Here is a 17,995-nt window from a genome sequence, read left to right as displayed (position 1 = left end):
CAGGGAGCCCAATGTGGGGCTTGATCCCAGGACCCCGAGATCATGACCCAAGTCAAAGGCAGGTGACCAACTGCCTGAGCCACCCAGGCGCCCCAATAGTCATTCATCTTCACAAGAGAACCTTATCATTTACCTCCTTCCATGAATTGAGTGCCACAGAGTAAACACCAGCATATTTGCAATTTCTATAGGGTGTTTTCAAAAGTTTTTATTGTTGTTTGTTTTAGCTTCAGTCAGAAAGCAGTATTTCACTCATTCAAGGGATTTTTATCCCCTCAGACACAGGCCTTGCAGAATGAAGGCAAGATAAACCTGTAAAAGATGTTATCAGCAATTTACCTACTCAAGACTTCTTAAAAGCAAAAGTGGGCTGTAAAAATGCTTAAAACAAAAAAAGAAGGCAAGTTAATGCTTACAGGCTTTATATATGTTTGTATATATACACATGTATTTGTTGTAGTTGTTATTTAAGACATAATATTTTACACTACTCATTATTCCCAATCTATGTCTACTGGAAAACATCATGTTTTTATTTTTTTTTATTTTTTTTTTTAAAGATTTTTATTTATTTATTTGACAGAGAGAGACACAGCGAGAGAGGGAACACAAGCAGGGGGAGTGGGAGAGGGAGAAGCAGGCTCCCTGCAGAGCAGGGAGCCCGATGCGGGACTCGATCCCAGGACCCTGGGATCATGACCTGAGCTGAAGGCAGTCGCTTAACCAACTGAGCCACCCAGGCGCCCAAACACCATGTTTTTAAATGAAAAAAAATTAAAACAGCTTTCCCAATTATTACGCCTTTGAACTAAAATATATTGTTTCACAAACTCAGTCAATTCTGATTATTCACAGTTAAGGGCAAACTTCTGATATTACCTCTATTGTCACAAGAGCTGGTTCAGTCATTTTCCACTTTAAGATATCTGTGAGTAGTTGGGAAATAGAACTGAATCACCTCTGCCATATTAGGCTCATATCTAGACAGCAAAAAAAAATTTCTGGGCCTAAGAGATGAGTGTGTGTGTGTGTGTGTGTGTACACACATACATACTGGTATATATTAATTATAGTTTATTATATAGCTTATTTCCCACCTATAGTGAATGGACCAACATCTCCGTGTATACTTATAGGATTACCTAAAAATATTATCCCATTATATCCAGAAATTAAGTACTAGCTACACTGAAACCTGCCAAAGGCAATTCATATAATCAGTGAGTTAAGTGTGTTCAATAATACAACCAAATAGGGGCATCTGGGTGGCTCTCAGTCAGTTAAGCAACCGACTCTTGATTTCAGCTCAAGTCATGATCTCAGGGTCCTGAGATTGAGCTCCAAGTCGGGCACCCTGCTCAGCAGGGAGTCTGCCTGAGATTCTCCCCCTCTGCCCCTCCCCCATTCATGCTCTCTCTCTCAAATAAATAAATAAATAAATCTTTTTTTTTTTTTTAAAGATTTTATTTATTTATTTGACAGAAAGAGACAAAGGGAGAGAGGGAACACAAGCAGGGGGAGTGGGAGAGGGAGAAGCAGGCTCCTTGCCGAGCAGGGAGCCCGATGTGGGGTTCGATACCAGGATCCTGGGATCTTGACCTGAGCCAAAGGCAGAAGCTTAATGACTGAGCCACCCAGGCGCCCCAAGTAAGTCTTTTTTAAAAATAACAATACAACCAAATACTCTACAACTTTGCAAGTTTTCTTGTTCCACTGAAATTTTAAAATATTTACCAGAAATTTAGCAGGTAAAATTGTACAATCCTAAAAAAGTTTACATAGTTTTCCTTAAAATAAGCAGATAGACAAAACAAACTTGATGCATACAGTAACATTGACACTACTTTCTCAAATCTATCCTATTAGAAACCAGTTTCCCAAATAATTCTCCAATTATTAAAATAAGAAAAAAAAGTAGCCTTTAAACTAAAATAAAAGCTTTTTTTTTTTTTTTCAAAAACAAAAAATCCAAACTACAAATCTTATTTTGCATCTTGCTTACAAATTTTTGTCTCCATTTTTCAGTTTGCTGCTTTACTGATACAAAAGAAAATTCAAAATCTATTTCACCTCTTCCTGTTTAGACACCTTATTCTCAGCATAATATTCTTCTTAGACAGGAAAAGCACACAAAATTCTTACTGGACTCATACACTATAATTTTCTGTCAATATTCCTCTTTTTATATATTACTTAAAAGTAATACAAACTGGGGGCGCCTGGGTGGCTCAGTCGGTTAAGCGACTGCCTTCGGCTCAGGTCATGATCCCGGAGTCCCAGGATCGAGTCCCACATCAGACTCCCGGCTCAATGGGGAGTCTGCTTCTCCCTCTGACCCTCTCCCCTCTCATGCTCTCTCTCTCAAATAAATAAATAAAATCTTTTTTAAAAATAAAAATAAATAAATAAGTAATACAAACTGTGGCACATTACATTCTCCAAAGATGGCCCAATGGCAGATTCTATACCATGTGCTCTTCTTCTAATGAGATGCTGATACTCCTCCCTTCAAGTGGTGTGGTCAATGTCTACCCCTCCTCTGAACCTAGGTGGACCTTTAGGACTATCTCAACCAACAGAAAAAAGCAGAGTACCACTATGTGACTTCCAAAACCAAATCAAATATGCCATGCAACTTCACCTTGCTCTCTTGGGATGCTCTTTCTTAGAACCTAGCCACCATGCTGTGAGGAAGCCAAGCAGCCAAAAGGAGAGGTCATGTGCAGGTGTTGTGGCTAACAGCCCAGGCTTCGGTCCCTACCAAAAGCTAGCATTAACCACAAGACACAGACATGTGTGCCAAGCCTTCAAATGATTCCAGCGCCCAGCCATCAAGCTGCCCCCACCCTTCCAGCTACTTCATCTTAGGCCACATATTAACAGAGACAAGCTGTCCCCACTAAGCAAGTCTTATCCAAATAATAGATACATGAGCAAAATAAATGACTGGTATGTTTTAAACCACTAAGTTAGGGGTGGTTTGTTATGTAACAATAGATAACTAACACAAGCTCATAAATACAATTTGGAAAAATACACAAAAAGAGAAAGAAGAAAACTTTTAATTACCCTAAGTTTCATCACTGTTAACATTTTGACACATATTTTACCATCAAGAAAATATTTTGCGGGGTGCCTGGGTGGCTCAGTTGGTTAAGCGACTGCCTTCGGCTCAGGTCATGATCCTGGAGTCCGGGGATCAAGTCCCGCATCGGGCTCCCTGCTCGGCAGGGAGTCTGCTTCTCCCTCTGACCCTCCTCCCTCTCATGTTCTCTGTCTCTCATTCTCTCTGTCTCAAATAAATAAATAAAATCTTTAAAAAAAAAAAAAAAAGAAAATATTTTGCCCCACTCAATTAAGATGCCAAATGCCTTGTTTTTACCATGACAAAAGGCTATATTTTTAAAGGCAGCCAACTGTTGTCATCTAACAAGAAATAGGAAGGAAAAACATTAGCATTCATTCTACTTATCTTTACTATCTCTTTCACATACCTGTCCTTAGTGAGGTGTCTGAGGATGACTGGTACACCAATATTCCAATCTGTGGATGTGAATCAAGATCTTGGGTCGCAACAGCAGCTACACTGGACCCCCCCCAGAAGTAGTTGCTGAAGCTCCAAATCTGAAATTTTGAAGGAAAGAAAATGCTAAATATAAAACATTTCCTTTTTTTTTTTTTTTAGGATTTTATTTATCTGAGAGACAAAGTGTGTGCGAGAGAGAGCGAGCACGAGCAGGGGGAGGGGCAGGAGAGAGAGAAGCAGACTCTCCACTGAACACAGAGCTAGACGTAGGGCTCGATCCCAGGACCCCAAGATCATGACCTGAGCCGAAGTGAGCCACTTAAGATGAGCCACCCAATGGGACGCCTGGGTGGCTCAGTCGGTTAGGCATATGCCTTCGGCTCAGGTTGTGATCCCAGGGTCCTGGGATCGAGTCCCACATCGGGCCCCCTGCTCAGCGGGGAGCCTGCTTCTCCCTCTCCCACTCCCCCTGCTTTGTGTGCTCTGTCTCTCTCTGGCAAATAAATAAATAAAATTAAAAAAAAAAAAAGACTGAGCCACCCAGGCACCCCCCAACGTTTCCTTTCAATCATTTATAATTCCATCTTTGCTACTGAATGGGGGCTGGTAGAATGGGTTAAGATTACATGTAAGTAATGCACAGCTTTTACTGAAAATGGAGTTGGGTAATGTGGATTCAAGTCCCAGCTCTATTTCTTACTAGATATATGATCTTACCTAAGGAACAAATTCTCTGGGCCTAAGTATCACCATATGATGAAGACTAAGGTGACTGGATCAAAATTTTGGGCTGGTAGTCAGAAGACCTGGGTTCCAAACTCACTTATTCTGCCTTGCTGTAAGAACTTTGATACTTCTCTGAGGTCAGATACATCATCTCTAAAAGAAAAGGGTTGCATTAGATAATGGTTCCTGAAATCTAATCTTTAAATAGATGCCAGCCATGACCAAAAATGGGTGTAAAGTTACCAATTGTGCTTACTCTGAGACTGTCCTTCCTACTTTTTTCTGGTATTAAAATGGCTTATGAGACGATGTGATAGACAGTACTAGTTGTTTTATAAATAGAGTCAAAATCAAAAGCTGTAGCCCTATGTAAGCAATATAGAATTCTTTTTAGAAATTCTAGTGTCTCTATGATTTCCATAGCTCTAAAATCCCCTCTATTTCTAACAATCTATGTATCCATTCACTACTCAACTGGTATTTTTTGGGTACCTAACATGTGACAGGCACTCTACTAGTTGCTAGGGGAGCCCAAAAATAAGTAAGATTAGTCCCTGCTCTAAAAATTCTCCCAATCTAATAGGAAAGCAGATACATAAACCCCAAAGACAATACAACGGGTTTTCTAATAGAGGCTTTGCACCTTATAAGAGGTAAAACAGTGGAATGAATGAGTTTCTAAATTAAGTAGGATTTTATTTTTCTGGTTTTTTTAAGATGATTTTTTTTTAAGTAATCTCTACACCCAACATGGAGCTTAAACAAGCCCGAGATCAAGAGTTGTACGCTCCACCGACTCAGCCAGCTAGGCGCCTCAAATTAAGTAGGATTTTAAAGTGAGTTTTATAGGGGCGCCTGGGTGGCTCAGTCGTTAAGCGTCTGCCTTCAGCTCAGGTCATGATCCCAGGGTCCTGGGATCGAGCCCCGCATTGGGTTCCCTGCTCTGCGGGAAGCCTGTTTCTCCCACTCCCTCTCCCCCTGCTTGTGTTCTGTCTCTCGCTGTCTCTCTCTTTGTCAAATAAATAAAAATTAAAAAAAAAAAAAGTGAGTTTTATAGTTGTATGAGGAATTACTTAACCTCTTTAAATTTCAATTTCCTGATTTGCAAAAAACAGGAATGATTACAGATAAAAGAGTTGCAGTAAATACATAAGATATTAAAAACAAAGGCCAATCCACCCAAAGTTTGGCTTATACACTTTCCAGAAGACAAATTAAAAATTTAACATGTAGGGAGGCGTGGCTGGCTCAGTTGGTTAGGCATCCGCCTTAGGCTCAAGTCATGATCCCAGGGTCCTGGGATTGAGTTCCACATCGGGCTCCTTGCTCCGCGGGAAGCCTGCTTCTCTCTCTGCCTCTCCCCCTGCTTGTGCTCTCCCTGTCTCTGACAAATAAATAAATAAAATATTTATTTTAAAATGATCATGTATTAATGATCCAGTACAAAAGGGATCATTTACAACACTGACTTATACTCAGGGGTACCTTTCTCCATTAACCTCTGAATAACTGAAGGGGTACAACCAAGTTTGCTCCATTTATATTCCTAGCACCTAGTGCAGTTCCTTATAAATAGCAGGTATTAACAGTTTATTAGAAAAAAAGACTGAATGAATGGCTTCTTTTTGTATGAATTAAAGTTATAGTAGCTGAAAGTAAAAATTCTTAAGTTTTCATTCAAAACTAATTTTTTTTTTAAAGATTTTATTTATTTATATGACAGAGAGAGACAGCGAGAACAGGAACACAAGCAGGGGGAGTGGGAGAGGGAGAAACAGGCTTCCCGCTGAGCAGGGAGCCCGATGTGGGACTCGATCCCAGGACCCTGGGATCATGACCTGAGCCGAAGGCAGATGCCTAATGACTAAGCCACCCAGGCGCCCCAAAACTAATTTTAAGTATATATTTTAAGTACCCAACCTGTCATAATGGAACCTGAATATGCAGGCCTGTTTTAAAAAGCAAAATAGGGGCACCTGGGTGGCTGAGATGGTTGAGCGTCTGCCTTCGGCTCAGGTCATGATCTCCAGGTCCTAGGATCGAGCCCTGCAGCAGACTCCCGGCTTCTCCCTCACCCTCTGCCTCTCCCCCTGTTCATGCTCTCTGTATCTCTCTGTCTCAGATGAATAAATAAAATCTTCTAAAAAAATAATAAAATAAATAAAAAGCAAAATAAATTCACCAGACAATGCAGTAGTGGTGTTCCTGAATAAGAAGAGTAGAAGCATGCAATATATGTTAAGAAAAAAAAAAAAAAGAAGAAGAAGGTAGCAGGAGGGGAAGAATGAAGCGGGGGAAATCGGGGGGGTAGACGAACCATGAGAGACGATGGACTCTGAAAAACAAACTGAGGGTTCTAGAGGGGAGGGGGGTGGGAGGATGGGTTAGCCTGGTTGTGGGTATTGAGGAGGGCACATTCTGCATGGAGCACTGGGTGTTATGCACAAACAATGAATCATGGAACACTACATCTAAAACTAATGATGTAATGTATGGTGATTAACATAAGAATAAAAAATAAAATAAAATAAAATAAAAAAAGAAGAGTAGAAGCAGCTAACATTAATTAAGCACTTACTATGTGCCAAAAACTCTTCTAAGAGCTTTCCATGGATTTCCAGGATTTCTCATAATCCTGACAAGAACCCTTATGAAATGAACTATTTATATGATCATTTTATAATAAAGAAAGCTGGACACAGAAAAGTCAAGTTACTTCCAATATCATGAAACTACTAAGAGGTAGGGTTAGGATTTTTAAAAAAAGAAAAATATAGCTACATGACTCCAGAGCCCCCCTTTTTAATTTTTATTTAACTAAATAACTTTATTAAAAATAAAGGGGGGGGACGCCTGGGTGGGTCACTCGGTTAGGCGTCTGCCTTCGGCTCAGGTCATGATCCCAGGGTCCTGGGATCGAGTCCCACCTCGGGCTCCTTGCTCAGCAGGGAGCCTGCTTCTCCCTCTGCCTACCGCTCCCCCTGCTTGTGCTCTCTCTCTCTCTCTGATAAATTAAAAAAAAAAAAAAAAAAAAGATTTTACCAGAACTAGGAGTATTTGCTTCTGATTTTTTTTTTAACAGAACAGTAAGTCCTTTAATATGTGCACTAAACACAAATACATGATACAGTCCCTCCCCTTGAAGGCCCTACACACCAATGTGGTGGTATTATTAATAAGTGGTAATATGAGTAAGTAATATCCTAATTTTATTTTATTTTTATTTTTAAAATATTTTATTTATTTATTTGAGAGACAGAGAGACAGAGATAGCAACAAGTAGGGAGGAGAGGGAGAAGGAGGCTCTCTGCTGAGCAGGAAGCCTGAGGCAGGGCTCCATCCCAGGACTCTGGGATCATGACCTAAGCCAAAGGCAGACACTTAACCGACTGAGCCATCCAGGTGTCCCAAAAGTTTAAATTTCTAAAAACACAAATGAAAACACTAGCACTGTGAATTCACAGTACTAAATAAAAGGCTGCTGGTTCCAAGATTTGGTTTGCCAAATTTTTCCCTACAGATAAATGTTCAATACCTACTGAACATTTTACACCACTCCAAGATTAAGAGTCTTCTGCTAATTCTATGAAGAAAAATGAACTCCCAGTTTAGTTTATGTTCCAAGTAGCTGTCCCCAGAGGAACAGATCGGAGCAGGGCAACTTAAGCACAACATTTAAGCTTTATTCAGACCTGGAAAACAAAGAAATCTGACATACTTTCCACATAGAATATGCCTATGGAAAAAAACTATATTATCTATTTTTAAAAAGTATTTATTTTTACTTTTTTTTTAAGATTTTATTTGAGAGAGAGAGAATGAGAGACAGAGAACATGAGAGGGAGGAGGGTCAGAGGGAAAAGCAGACTCCCTGCTGAGCAGGGAGCCTGATGTGGGACTCGATCCCGGGACTCCAGGATCATGACCTGAGCCGAAGGCAGTCACTTAACCAACTGAGCCACCCAGGCGCCCTACTTTTACATTTTTTAAAACTACAATAACTATGCCAATTAGAGTAAGCATAAAAAGGGGAGGAAATCTTTCCAATTACAAATTAATTCCCCCTAGTCAAAACTTAACTCATAAATTCTGTTTATCCGACTAGATATTTAATTTCATCATACCTGAAGATCTTCATCTCTTCCTAGTACCTTTTCAAACATTTTAGACCCACCCACCATCCAATCTCAATTCTGAATGCCATTCAAAAAACAGGTGATCACCTCCTTAATACCCCCTCTTAATATGTGACCATTAACAGCTATTATAATTTCATTTCACCAAAGCCAAGTGTGGTGTGCTACTCACAACTCCAAGTCTGTGTTCCATAGCTCCAAACCATTCTTCTCAAAATGGCAGCACACTATTCTTTTCTATTATATACAAATTCCTTGCTACTCAAAATGTGTTTCACAGGGGCGCCTGGGTGGCTCAGTCGTTAAGTGTCTGCCTTCGCCTCAGGTCATGATTCCAGGTGCTGGGATCGAGCCCCTCCCTGCTCGGCAGGAAGCCTGCTTCTCCCTCTCCCACTCCCCCTGCTTGTATTCCCTCTCTCACTGTGTCTCTTTCTGTCAAATAAATAAAATCTTAAAAAAAAAAAATGTGTTTCATAAACTGAAAGCATCATCTCAGGTCCTACCTTAGATCTACTGAACAGAATTTACATTTTAACAAGAACTTTAGGTGATTCATACACAGAAAATTTTGAGAGTCACTGTCCTAATTCACTCATTCAGGGTCCTTTTCCTCCTGCTTTACAGTTTCTGAATTACAATCTGGCATATAAGGAATCAGATCCTTTTTCTTTTGAGCATATAAAGACCTACCAAAATGAAGTGAGGAATCTTTAAATAAGATTACAGTTTCTTCACAACCTTCTTTTCATAAAAGATTGTAAGTTCTATGAAGCCAGAGATTTCAATATATTCTCAAGACCAAAACACTGCCAGGTGAATATTTGTAGAAGAAATAGAATAGATACCAGATGATTCCTAAAGTCCTCTGACTTTTAAATCTTTGGCTCTTCCATTTCCTATGTAAGCAAAATTCTATCTAAGGAAGGGAAGTTAAAATATGAGATCATCTAAATGTACAAAGTAAAAAATATGTCACTTTAAATGACCTGGTCAAGGTCACTAGGCAGGTTCACTACTAAGTTCATAAGGCTCAAAAACATTTTTCATATCATTATATTATTTTTTTAAAGTTTTAATTTATTTATTCATTTTAAGTAATATTCCACACCCAAAGTGGGGCTCAAACTCATGACCCTGAGATCAAAAGTTCCATGCTCTTTCGACTGAGCCAACCAGGTGCCCCAATATCATATTATTATTACTGTATTTTATTATTATATTTTAGATCAAATGACAATACTTCTTCTATTTATACACTATCATCCAAGTAGCTAGCAAATGCAAATGTCCAGAAAAGTTGTACACTCAGAGCTTAAGGAAGCCTAAAATGTCCACATTGCTGGAAAGAATCTGTACATAAAAACTGAAGATTACATGGTATGATTAGTTTCTTCAAAGCCAGAAGAAATAAGTGCTTCCAAACTTTACTGCGCTTACATTGAAATAGAGGAAAGAAATGAAAGGGAAAGAAAAGAATGAAAGTACAGAAAAGACAAAAAAAAAAAAAAAAATTAGGGACCAAACATGGCAACAAGATAGAGAAAAGAACAGAGGTTAACTAATCAAGTCTCAAAGAATGTGAATTAGGGACTTAGAAAAGGCAAAAGCGGCTACAAAAGCAAAGAGCAGAATACCAATGAAGCAGCATCCATTTCAGAAACTTCCAATGATGACACAATGCAAGAAATTTTGAGGGGCACCTCAAACTAGTGCAGCCACTCTGGAAAACAGTATGGCGATTCCTCAAAAAATTAAAAATAGAACTACCCTACTATACAGCAATCCCACTAGTGGGTATTTACCCAAAGAATACAAGAACACTAATACAAAGGGATATATGTACCCCTATGTTTATGTTTATAGCAGCATTATTTACAACAGCCAAGATATGAAAGCAACCCAAGTGTCCCATCGATTGATGAATGGATAAAGACACACACAGAATATTACTCAGCCATAGAAAAGAATGAAATCTTGCCCTTTGCAACAACATGGATGGAGCTAGAGAGTATAATGCTAAGCGAAATAAGTCAGAGAAAAACAAATACCATATGATTTCACTCATATCTGGAATCTAGGAAACAATACAAAAGAGCAAAGGGGGGGAAAAAGAGAGAGAGGGCAAACCAAGAAACAGAGTCTTAATTATAGAGAACAAACTGATGGTTTCCAGAGGGGAAGGGAGAGGGGGAAATGGGTTAAATAGGTGATGGGGATTAAGGAGTGCACTTGTCTTTTTTTTTTTTTAATATTTTATTTATTTATTTGACAGGTATTTGACAGACATAGCGATAGAGGGAACACAAGCAGGGGGGAGTGGGAGAGGGAGAAGCAGGCTTCCCACTGAGCAGGGCCCCAGGACCCTGGGACCATGACCTGAGCTGAAGGTAGACACTTAACAACTAAGCCACCCAGGTGCCCCTGGATTGCACTTGTCTTGAGGAGCACATGGAACTGTTGAATCACTATATTGTACACCTGAAACTAATATAACACTGTATGTCACCTGGAATTAAAATAAAAACCTATATAAAAAAATAGTACCAAATGTAAATGTAAATATTCTTCCTCTGAGGTTCAAAGCATAGCTCAGTAAATTACAGTTTGCATACATATTCTAAATAGGCACCAAGTCAGAATTAAAACATGTAGCTTCTGTGTTTTTTACTAATTACTGAAGATGAAAGTCAAATTCCTATGTAAATTAACTCTCATACTCCTCAGCAAAAAAATTCAAGCCATCTAGAATATAGCAAAGTAAAGAACCCAAATAAGAGGAAATATCTCAAATATCTGAATATGGACATCAGAAAGTCACCAGAAAACTGAAGAATAAACTACTGAGATCTGAGCCTTTGAGAATATACAGTTTATAGTCAAAATAAGTAAGAGGAGGAGCCAAGTCTGATATCAAAGTAAACATCAAAAATAGAAAGCTCCAACCAATCCTATCTTGCCCCTCACATCCTCTGAGAATGGTCTGACTCTGGCATAACTCAAATCTGGTTAGGGCATACCTAGGGAATTCATTCCATAAAGGAGCGGCAGGTCCTTAAGGGCTGAACCCAAATTCAGTCCTAGCTGAATCTTTATTGTGCTCAAGAACCAGGTGTTTCCAGGTGTGGGAGCAGTGTTCTACTTAGCAGGTGCACTCTCACCTCATGAGATGCTGCCCTCTGGCACACTCTGTAAGCAAAGGGAAGTCAGGTCAATACACTGCTCTCCACAAGAAACCAAGACAAATGTTTTAAACTGTGAAAACATTTAGGTCACAATTAGCACTCAGAAAGAGAGAAATAAAATGGAAAAGATGAGTGCATCACATATATTAAGGATGAATACTAATCTACTGATCCTCATTTTTCTTTCAACTCTATGCATGTATGGGGGGGTTCACCATCAAAAATGTTTAAAATTTGAGGCACCTGGGTGGCTCAGTCAGTTAAGCAACCGCCTTTGGCTTGGGTCATGATCCCAGGGTCCTGGGATCAAGCCCTGCATGGGGCTTCCTTCTCAGTGGGGAGTCTGCTTGTCCCTCCCCCCTGCTCGTGCTTTCTCTCTCTCTCTAATAAATAAATAGTATCTTGGGGTGCCTGGGTGGCTCAGATGGCTGGGTGTCTGCCTTTGGCTCAGGTCATGATCCCGGCGTCTTGGGATCAAGCTCCACATCGGGCTTCTGGCTCAGGGGGGAGCCTGCTTCTCCCTCTCCCTCTGCTTCTCCCCCTGCTCATGCTCTCTCTCTTTCTGTATCTCTGTGTCTCAAGTGAATAAATAAAATCTTATAAATAAATAAATGAATAAATAAATAAATAAATAAAAATCTTTTTAAAAATGTTTAAAGGGGTGCCTGGGTGGCTCAGTCGGTTAAGCATCTGCCTTTGGCTCACATCCTGATCTCAAGGGTTTTGGAATCGAGCCCCACATCGGGCTCCCTGCTCAATGGGGAGCCTGCTTCTCCCTCTCTCTCTGCCCTTCCCTCCCTGGCTCATGCTCTCTCTCGCTCTCTCTCAAATAAGTAAATAAAATCTTCAAAAAAATAAAAATTAAAAATAAAACAATGTTTAAAATTCACTGTTGTAGAGAAATGTTTGCACATGTGCACCTGAAGATAAGCAAGAATGTTTGTAATACCAACAAAATGGGGGGAAAAAAAAGTCCATCTTTAGGAGAAAAGACAAATTGTGGTACAGTCATACAACTAATACATATACCTGAGAAAATAAATAATGGTTACACATATTGATATGGGTGAATCTTTTTTTTTTTTTTTTTTTTTTTTGACAGAGAGAGACACAGCGAGAGAGGGAACACAAGCAGGGGGAGTGGGAGAGGGAGAAGCAGGCTTCCCGCAGAGTGGGGAGCCCGATGCGGGGCGCGATCCCCGGACCCTGGGGCCATGACCTGAGCCGAAGGCAGACGCTTAACGACTGAGCCACCCAGGCGCCCCTTGATATGGGTGAATCTTAAAAACATAATATTGATTAGCCAAAGCAAATAAGTACATGTAGTAAAACAAAACAAGAATATATGTGTACTATGATTCCATTTTTATAGCTAAAAAACAAGCAATACTAAATAATAAATTTTTGAAATACATACAAACGTGGTAAACTTAAAGGAAGGAAACAATAAATAAACAAAACAAAACAAAAATTCTGAATAGTTTTATCCCTGGTGGAGAGACAGGTGAATGGAAATCAAGGAAAAACATACCAACAATATTGGTAATGTTCTATTCCTTAACCTGGGTGATCAGTGCACAAGTATTGGTTTTATTATATGCTTCATTACTTACATACACAGCACCATATTCTTGTCTGTGTATCAAATATTTCATAATGGGAAGGGAAAACAGAAAAGGAAAGAGGATACATCTGTAACATAGGTCAATATCAGTGTCCTATCTCTCCCTTGAAAGGCAATGTAGATTCCTATTAAATACAGGCTCCATCCAGAAACTCCTCTAAAACAAAAGATTTTTGTTTCAAGAGCACAAACTGGGGCGCCTGGGTGGCTCAGTCAGTTGAGTGTCTGACTCTCAGCTTAGGTCATGATCTCAGGGTCATGAGATTGAACAATCAAACACCCCCCAGCCGGGCTCCGTACTCAGCTCGGCTCCGTGCTCAGCCTCAGCTCGGAGTCAGCTTGGGATTCTCTCCATCTGCCTCCCTGCCCCTCCGCCTACTCATGAGGCACGTACTCTCCCAATAAATAAATAAAATCTTAAAAAAAACAAAAGCACAGGCGCCTGGGTGGCTCAGTTGGTTAAGTGACTGCCTTTGGCTCAGGTCATGATCCTGGAGTCCCAGGATTGAGTCCCGCATCGGGCTCCCTGCTCAGCCAGGAGTCTGCTTCTCCCTCTGACCCTCCTCCCTCTCGTGCTCTCTCTCATTCTCTCTCGCAAATAAATAAATAAAATCTTTAAAAAAAAAAAAAAAAGGCACAAACCTGAAATGAGATGTAAGTAGGTAATTTATCTATCCTTAGTTTTCAAAACTTAAGATAATGCCTAATCTAATATAAAAGAAAGAAAAGTAATTTAAAATAATACATTGTAATATTTAAATGCTCAGGTATAACCATCCCAGCATTCATATTATTAAGGAAATTGACACTTGCACGCATATACAGACATGCCATGCACATGACATCTACAAATGTAGACTGACATAAATGAATTGTATTAGAAAATCAGATGGCAAAAGGGTCAGTGCCATTGGTAATATGATTTTCCAAAATAGTTAACAACTCTTGTTAAAGTTCTGAAGAAAACAAAGCATAATCTGCCCTCAGTTTACTAAGTAGTTGCATTCCTGGAAAATTTAGTGTCTATTAAAACTATGCAAAAAACTACTGTGTTTAAATATATAGCAGAATTAGCATCAGATAAGTACAAACAGGTTTTTCACCTACAAGAGCTGGGAAAATGTTCAAAAATCATGCAGAACTGTCTCAGACGTTGTGGAATGTATGGCATTCCTGGCTTCTGCTCATTGAATGCCAATGCTGCACCCACCCCACCCTAATCATTATGGCAACCAAAAGTGCACCTTCAAAGATTCAAAGATTCAAAGGGGTCCTGACCCCACTGAGAGCCAGTGACTTCTAAAAAGTCTAAGTCCCAGAGTGGTTTCACCATAAAGCTAAAGGAAATGATAAGGCCTACCCAATTTCTAACTTTGGCAAAGAAGAGTGGCGCCTGGCTGGCTTTGTTCTCGGGGTCATGAGTTTGGGCCCCACGTAGGGTATAGAAATTACTTAAAAAATAAAACTTAAAAAAAAAGAAGTCCTCGGGCGCCTGGGTGGCTCAGTCGTTAAGCGTCTGCCTTCGGCTCAGGTCATGATCCCAGGCTCCTGGGATCAAGCCCCGCATGAGGCTCCCTGCTCGGAGGGAAGCCTGCTTCTCCCTCTCCCACTCCCCCTGCTTGTGTTCCTGCTCTCGCTATCTCTCTCTCTGTCAAATAAATAAAAATCTTTAAAAAAAAAAGAAGAAGTCCTCATTCAGTGAAGAAATTTATTATTAGAGAAAGTATAAAGGCAGATTAAAACCCAAAATCCTCACCCTAAATGAAAGTGATACATCAAACCAAAGTTTGGCAATTTTTTCACCCATCTAAAGGCAATCTTTGAGGACAGTGTTATTTTACAAAATACAACAAATGTCCCAACTGAAAAACACTGTAACACTCAAAAAGAATGTTATAGTTTACAAAGCATTATTTAATTTTAATCTTTATAACAATTCTATAAGAAAGATATCATTTTTTTTTTATATTATTTGTAAGGAGAACAATCTCAAAAAAGGTCAAAGTCACAGAGCTGGTAAACTGACAGATACGACTTCAAGCCCTCTGATTTCAAATACTGTGTTCTTTCCATCAAACTATACTGCTTCACAAAGATTCAATATGGCAATACTGATAAAAAGAAACTCATCAGGGGCGTCTGGATGGCTCAGTTGGCTAAGCAGCTGCCTTCAGCTGAGGTCATGATCGCAGGGTCCTGCAACTGAGCCCCGCATCAGGCTCCCTGATCAGTGGGGAGCCTGTTTCTCCCTCTGCCTCTACCACTCCCCCTGCTTGTGTTCTCTCTCTTGCTCACTCTCTCCCTCTCAAATAAATAAATCTTTAAAAAAAAAAAAACAACCACCAGTCAATACAAGAGAAGTATTAATGGCAAAAGATCAATATAAAGCCTCTTGATCTATTTTGATATATCAGACAGTTGTACTACCTATAGTAGTTATTTCTCAATATGAGAATTTTTTAAAGATTTTTTTAAGTAATCTCTACACCCAACGTGGGACTCAAACTTACAACCCCAAGATCAAGAGTTGCATGCTCTACAGACTGAGCCAGCCAGGCACCCCAGAAGAAAGGTACAATTTTAGCAATTACCATGACATATAGTATCTAATTACTTTCTAATATCAAAAAGATTCTGGATTATAATTTTAATCAATCTTCTACTTAATCAAACATTCCAGAATCTCACTATAGATTCTGACAGTTAAAAATTAACAAAGTCTTTGGGCGCCTGGGTGGCTCAGTTGGTTAAGCGACTGCCTTCAGCTCAGGTCATGATCCTGGAGTCCCAGGATCGAGTCCCGCATCGGGCTCCCTGCTTGGCGGGGAGTCTGCTTCTCCCTCTGACCCTCCCCCCTCTCATGCTCTCTCTCTCAAATAAATAAATAAAATCTTAAAAAAAAAAAAATTAACAGTCTTTTTTTATTTTTTTATTTTTTTAAAGATTTTATTTATTTATTTGACAGAGAGAAACACAGCGAGAGAGGGAACACAAGCAGGGGGAGTGTGAGAGAGAGAAGCAGGCTTCCCGCCGAGCAGGGAGCCTGATGCGGGGCTCGATCCCAGGACCCTGGGATCATGACCTGAGCCGAAGGCAGACGCTTAACGACTGAGCCATCCAGGCACCCCAACAAAGTCTTTTTTTAAAAAAACCTTTCCATTTGGGGGTGCCTGGGTGACTCAGTAGGTTAGGTGACCAACTCTTGATTTCAGCTCAGGTCATGATCTCAGGGTCCTGGGATCCAGTCCTACAGCTGGCTCCACACTCAGCGGGGAGTCTGCTTGAGGATTCTCTCACCCTCTCCCTCTACCCCTCCCCACACCATGTGCTTGCTCTCTCTCTCTCAAATAAATAAATCTTTAAAAAAAAAACAACCTTTCCATTTGGGGAGAAATGCATAACCATTAAGAACTTCATAAAAATCTCAGCTTAACCAACGTGTCTCTAACGTAGTCCCTAGATTAGTCCTCTCAGAAAAAGTTCTCTAAAGTTCATTTGAGAAAAAAATAAAACTAAAAAAAATAAAGTTCATTTGAGAATGACAACATGAAGGGATGGCATACTGAATTAGCTCTCAGTCATGACTGGTAGATTAACTTTAAAACTCTAAATGGTAAAAAAAAAAAAAAAAAAAAAAACCTCTAAATGGTGGTGTGCTATGCTTCTTAATTGATAATACACTTCCATAGTTCCAAACATCCATATGCACACAACAGTTTATAAGACAAGACAAAAATAAAAGCAAAGGCATACTCAGGGCTTGATGTAAGAGGAAAAGGAAGTAGTATGTCTTATTATTTCAGCTGAAGAAATACGGAAGTAAGATCATTTATTAGCAAGCACAATCTTCTTAGATACATCTCCAAAGGGCAGAATAATATACTAAGGCTTCCCTAAAAAAGAGTGGACAATAATCTACATGACTCATCCCTCCACTAATTTGAACCCAAAACCCAAGAAGAAAGAATAATTTGACATTTCTATTTTAAAAGAAAAAATTTTTTTCATTTATGCTTCTAAATTCATGGGTAAAGTTTGACTGGAGTGAAGACTTTAGGAGTAACATCATGAAAGAATATCAGTTATAAACTACACACACAAGCTGAAAGTCTTATATATTTTTTTAAGATTTTATTTTTAAGTAATCTCTACACCCAACGTGGGGCTCGAGCTCACAAACCTGAAATCAAGAGTTGCATGCTCTACAGACTAAGCCAGTCAGGCACCCCTGTCTTATAATATTTTATCCCTCCTTTTTGTTCCTCTTTCCCAAAGAGGAGCTTTACTCAGTCATAACTACGGTTGTCTAAGCCAAAATCTCTACTTGAAACAAGACCTTATTTTCTCCCTCATGCAGTTACTTCCCTTTTCACTCCATTACAACTTCCATAATCTCTGTGGTATCTATACATAATGCACTGACTTTTTTGATTAGTAGCTAATGGAAAGTATATGCAATAGAGCTTAAAAGAATTATCAATCACCTATTTCTAAAATGTTACCATAAATACAAAGCACTTTATTATATTGAAAAAAATTGCAATTCATCTTGAAAAACCTCCAATTTGAAGTTGTTAAGACATAGATTAAAATTAGATTTAAATATATCACCCAAGGGGCGCCTGGGTGGCTCAGTCGTTAAGCATCTGCCTTCGGCTCAGGTCATGATCCCAGGGTTCTGGGATCGAGCCCCACATTGGGCTCCCTGCTCGGTGGGAGGACTGCTTCTCCCTCTCCCACTCCCCCACTTGTGTTCCTTCTCTCGCTGTGTGTGTCTCTCTCTGTCAAATAAGTAAATAAA

General features: G+C 39.6%; 1 protein-coding gene across 8 annotated transcripts in view; it reads right to left on the bottom strand.

Moving 5' to 3' along the window:
- NUMB (NUMB endocytic adaptor protein) overlaps window positions 1-17,995 on the bottom strand; it is a 190,810-nt gene that overhangs the window by 141,313 nt on the left and 31,502 nt on the right. For 6 of the 8 annotated variants that reach the window (XM_034993363.1, XM_034993365.1, XM_034993362.1 and 3 more), the window contains exon 2: window positions 3,495-3,624. The exons of the other annotated variants lie outside the window; for them this stretch is intronic. The gene's annotated coding sequence lies outside the window, so the exon portion shown is untranslated. The remainder of the gene's footprint in view (window positions 1-3,494; window positions 3,625-17,995) is intronic. 8 annotated transcript variants of the gene reach the window in all.

Source organism: Mirounga leonina, unplaced genomic scaffold (genome assembly GCF_011800145.1).
Source record: "Mirounga leonina isolate KUSES-001 unplaced genomic scaffold, KU_Mleo_1.0 Mir_82, whole genome shotgun sequence".
Classification (NCBI taxonomy): Eukaryota; Metazoa; Chordata; class Mammalia; order Carnivora; family Phocidae; genus Mirounga; species Mirounga leonina.
Note: the sequence above shows the minus strand (reverse complement) of the source record. Positions and strands in the feature narration are given on the sequence as shown.